We start from the raw sequence: 6,000 nt of genomic DNA on the forward strand, positions 1-6,000 counted from the left end.
TGAGCTCTTGTAATCTTTCAGCAACAAAATACTGAAACAAAAGTCAAACAGTGGGTGAATGATTTGCTGGTTTACCAGTCACCAACATCCCACACCAAACCATTCAGGGCTTTTTACTGCATTCCAATATTAATGAAAGTTGTTCTGGAGTCAAAGAGCTACAATATTCCTCATTACAGTGGGTAGCACTGCTGTCTTACAGTAAGATGAGCCTGGGCTTGATTCTAGTTATATAAGCTAGATATATTCTAGTTATATGTTTAGTTATATAAGCTTAATCTCTCAGTACTGTTCAAATGAAGCTCAAATGTTCATATGTTTAAATATGTTCAAAAAGACAAAGTTTTTCATGGGGTGTCCCAATTTTTTCACATGACTGTGTATATATGTATATAGGCTATGGCTTTTGCACCTTTCATTGATAACAGCCCAGATGGTTCTTTTCAATCTTTGGCATGGAGAGCTAGACTTTGGAATGAGCTCCTTTTACACCCAGTCATGATTCTCTCGCCTGCTTGTCAACTTTTCGCTCATATTTTGCCCCTGTCTTAACTTCTTTGGAGTGTGTTGCAGGCATCAAATTCTAAATATGTTCCTGTTTACAAACTACAATGAAGTGCATCAGTGAAAGTTTAAAGTGGACTGAACTGGAATGTAATTACATTATTATATGGAATATTAATGATGAGAACTTTAGAACTTGTATAATATATTGTACAGATTTGGGTTTTGAATGAAATAAATCATCACAGAGTGTAAAAAATTCCATCTAAAACAGAAACTGTGGAGAATTTCTATCATAAACTGAATCTACAGACCTGAGTAACTGATAAGTGAGACATTATAAGCACTCAGGGCTCTCAAGTTTTCAAGTTTGCTTGGAGTGAGACGGTGGGGGGGGGGGGGGGGGGGGGGTTGGTTCGGGGTTGTCAGAGGTTGTTCTGTTGATGTCCCTTTTGGGGGGGGGGGGTTTGCAGGTGTGCGGTCCCTCCCAGTGTCCCATCAGCATAAACACAATTTGCCTCAAATGGGCCCCTTGAACTGCAGTGGTCATTGTCTCTTCACTTTACACTAAATTCTGTAATATTAAATAAATTGTTCTAGCTATGCCTTTCTAAACAAACAAACAAAAAAACCCAGACAAATTAAATAAAGAAAAACAAATGGGCCCCTTGAACAGTGGTGGTTATTCTGTCCCTCTGTGTGTGTTTGTGTTTATGAGTGATGTTGTGTGTTGTAAGTGTTTGTGGCAGATTTTGATGCCTTGATGACCGATATTGGGGGCTCCCATTTAAAGCACTGTGGTTCAATGTCAGTCATTTTCACGGTCATGATGGATGACAGAGTACCATCCAGAGCCAACATGTTCCTGGGTTTGGTTTTATTAAGCCCCACCATGGAAAAAACCCTCTCTACATCTGCATTTGAGTGTGGCAGAACTAATACCAGTTTGGCAATTGTAGACAGCCTCGGAAATCTGCTCATACCAGTCACCTTTGAAAAAAATGAAGCAAGGAAGCCTAATTACACTCCTACATATTTTTAATTTAAAGTTTTGCAGTTATTAAGCTGCTCATGTCAATGGGTGTGTGCTGAGTATAGGTCTTATACAAAGAGTAGGAAAACTAGTAACTAATGAAAGATTAAAATAAATGAAGATATTAGCTGATGATCCTGATGGTTCTCTTTCACCTCCAGCTCATCTACAACTATGTGCACAGACCTCACCCAGCAACAAGAAATTCTATTTCCTGATTGGCTGAGAAATTCTATTTTCTGATTGGCCGATAGGTCGCTAATTCAGGACAGCTGTATGAGCACAGTTTACACTGTAAAAAATGTTTTGGCTTTGCCATCATTATAGTATTTTGTGTCTGCCACAAGACGACAGTGTTCTCTTAATTGTAATATATTTTTGTCAGGAAAAATACAAACATGGATGGTGTGGTAACAATATTCATGTGTATTAAGAAATATAGAGGTATGCATTTATTATTTATTATTGTTATTATAAGTATAAAAATAACTATATTAGATTGCTATAATAGATATTAGAAGCTATAATAGATAATATACTAGAAGCTATAGATATTAGGAGCTATTATATGTATTATGTTTATGAATATGGAATTATATGTATTATGTATATGTATTTTAATTATTATATAAGAATATTTGTAATTATATGTATATTACAATACTATACGATCATTGGTTTGATAATTTTATGTTTATTATATAAAGAAAACTGTAAACAGCCGCAGCAGATAGAGTGAGCACTACTGTGGGCTGGCTTGCTGACCATTCCGTTGACTTTATGTGGTTGCTGAACTTGTTGCAGATCAATAAAAAAAAGCCTTCATCCACCAACCAGTGTCTGTGATTGAGGACGGGACGAGACACAAAAGATCAGACAAGCACCACCAAGCATTAACTACATTTTAAATAAATACATCACATTACCACTCCGCGTTAATAAGAATTAGCTGGGTTAAAAAGATTTGGGACCTTATATCATAAATGTGTAGGCTATGTTCTTTAGAGACTATGTGGTATTTTAGCTAACAAGCTAGCCACGCTAATTACTGACTATTAGCATTAGCCTGTCGTGTGCAAAAAAGCAGTTGTGACTAATGAAACCATATCTAAAAATGTAATTAACCTAAATAACTTATCACAGAAAAAGTTCTGATTCCAACAGCTAATCCTGAGTCTGGAAAGTTCTCCCGCTATGCTTTGTTGCACATCATGCACACTGCAAAGCACAGACTGGAACCTGTGTAGTTTAAGTGTACTTTACTCAAGCATATCTAGTTTTAACTTTTTCATGTTACTTAAATTGTTACTTACATGAGTAAAATCACTAGTATAGTCTGAAATAAGTAAACTACACTAATGTTATTTAAGAAAGTAGTAGTGCTACCTTTTACAGTCAGTGCATGTGTAATCAATTCAGTATCTTACAATACAGAAAACAAATGTGCACAATTGTTTTTGAATGTAGAAGGAGAAAGAACAACAAAAGAAAATAAGAAAAAATAGGGTATGTAGTTTAAGCATATGTGCATATTATTTTACCACAGGGCATCATGGTGGCACAGCTGATAGGCTGAGAGTTACTTCCCAAAATTTTGCAGAAGGTGGACTGGCTGCTATAAATTGGATTTAAAGTTGTTATTAATTTATAAGTGTATGTTGCTATTAAATGTTATAGGTAAAAACACAGAAGTTTTCTGTGCCAAACACAAACAGAAACATCTAGACTGTTTACAGCAAAGGTGCAAAAGTCAACATCTGCCATGTTATGGGGGTGCATCCGTACCCATAGCATTAAGCTTTCATACCACCCATTGTGTGGTGTACCACTAATGCAAAGATGTTTATTGAGATTTTAGAGAGAGACGTGCTGCCATCTAGGTGACATTATTTCCCAGCAGGTTCATGGTTATTTTAGCAAGATGTTCCAGACCTCATTCTGTATGTGCTATAACAGTGTAGCTTTAGTATTTTCAGTTTCCAAATAATTGTAAAGTGTAATAGAGTGTATAAAATGTATAAAGTGTGACCCATTTAAATTTTTTTTTTTTTTTTAATTATTTTTGTACTTAGAAAATGTTACAAAGCTGGTCAGTGAAAAACATCTTTGTATTTAATATAAATAATATGACTTTATAAGTCTGTTGTAAATCTAAAAAAAATAAACCATGTGTTACTCAGTCTGTGATCTGTATACACTGGTTTTTGTACAGTGTAGTGAAGTTTCCTGTTACTGTGGGCCTCATGGCACAGTAATACAGAGCAGAATCTGATACTGCAGCAGAGGAGATCTTCAGATTCACAAGGTTTTCTGATCCATTAACTGTAGCTGATAAACCAAAGATGCTGGAACTCTTGTAGGATTCATATGCACTGATAAGAACAATAAACTCTGGTGTAGATCCAGGATACTGACGATACCAATGCAGATTATTTGCACTCTGATATTTACAAGAGAGAACAATACTGTGACCCACTGCTGCATTTAATGTATCATTCAGTGATGTTATTGACTGTGCCAAACTCTTCCCTGCAAATCAGATAAATATGAAGTAATAAATGTGATGTAATAAATAAATACAGTCATACAGTAAAACTAAAACACATTGTGTACTGTGACTGCATAAAATATAATGAGATGTACTTACATTGTATAGTGGAGAATAGAAGAAGAAAACACAGGAACATCATGATTGTATTGTGAGAGGTGAAGGCAGAACAGGGTGAATGTATTACTTTACAGTTCTATACAAACTCCTCCTATGTTCAGTTGATTTGAGTGGGGAATGAAATCAGAGCTCTACATTAATCACTCACAGCCATACTAAATATTTCAACTGAATACACTGTATTTTTTCACATAGATAAAAACATTCTATCTAATTACATTATATACATTTTTGTTTGTAACATAATTCCACAATGTAGATTAATTAACTTTTGACTGGTAGTGTATACATACACACATCTGTTTAGCATTTGCATTTTTTATCAGCGAAGATCAGAAGTGTAAGTGAAAGAATCTATTCCAAAATCATATGTGGAAAAATACTGAAATGATATATGATTGTACAATTACTTTACCAATATCTTAATGTAACCCAAATCAGTGCAAGGTGTCATGCTGCACCCTATCGGTGGTATCTTTCCTCTGAGTTGTGTTATTTTTTGATGGAAAAATACTGAAATGATATATGATTGTACAATTACTTTACCATTATCTTAATGTAACCCAAGTTCAGTGCAGGATGTTGTAAATCTAAAAAAAATAAACCATGTGTTACTCAGTCTGTGATCTGTATACACTGGTTTTTGTACAGTGTAGTGAAGTTTCCTGTTACTGTGGGCCTCATGGCACAGTAATACAGAGCAGAATCTGATACTGCAGCAGAGGAGATCTTCAGATTCACAAGGTTTTCTGATCCATTAACTGTAGCTGATAAACCAAAGATGCTGGAACTCTTGTAGGATTCATATGCACTGATAAGAACAATAAACTCTGGTGTAGATCCAGGATACTGACGATACCAATGCAGATTATTTGCACTCTGATATTTACAAGAGAGAACAATACTGTGACCCACTGCTGCATTTAATGTATCATTCAGTGATGTTATTGACTGTGCCAAACTCTTCCCTGCAAATCAGATAAACAGGGTGTTTTATGTAAGATAAATATGCACTCTTAAACAACATGAACACATGTTCTGTGATTGCATAAAATATAATGAGATGTATTTACATTGTATAGCTGAGAAGAGTAGAAGAGAATACAGGAGCATGATTACAAAAAATCACAATCACTTTTTACAAGGTTGTTATGGGTGTTAAATATCATGTTTTGTTAAATAATACAAGCTACTAACAATTAATCAGAGAGAGCAGGTGCTATTTATATTTTACTGTGTGTGTGTGTGTGTGTGTGTGTGTGTGTGTGTGTGTGGTTAACTGATAACAAGCTGTGGGAATAAATAACTTTGATGTTCTGAACTTCATACACGTGAGTTTTTGTACAGCATCTTAATAGCTTTGTATCACTGGGCTTCTCTAAGAGCACAGTGATAGAGAGCAGAATCTGTAAGCTTTACATTGTTGATGGTCAATACAGTTGAGTCCCCGGTTGTTTCTATCTTTAATCGAGGGTCATCAGGAGTGCTCTGATATGTACCACCTTTTGCAACTTTATACAGTAAAAACTGTGGTGCGCTGTTGGAATTTTGTTTGTACCAGTAAAGCCGAATGTAGCTGCTGCTTGACTCATATGAACATTTAAGTGTAACAGTCTCTGTTTCTTTTTCAATAACGTTGGAACTTACAGGCCAGATTTTATCTGCAAAACCACCTATAAAAATAACAGAGAAAATAATATAAAAAATGTTGTAATGATAAACTAAGATTTTACATCTTAATAACACAGGCTTTATATAGAATGATAATAAATTACCTGATGCTACAGTAAGAATC

Source organism: Trichomycterus rosablanca, unplaced genomic scaffold, assembly GCF_030014385.1.
Source record: "Trichomycterus rosablanca isolate fTriRos1 unplaced genomic scaffold, fTriRos1.hap1 scaffold_213, whole genome shotgun sequence".
NCBI lineage: Eukaryota > Metazoa > Chordata > Actinopteri > Siluriformes > Trichomycteridae > Trichomycterus > Trichomycterus rosablanca.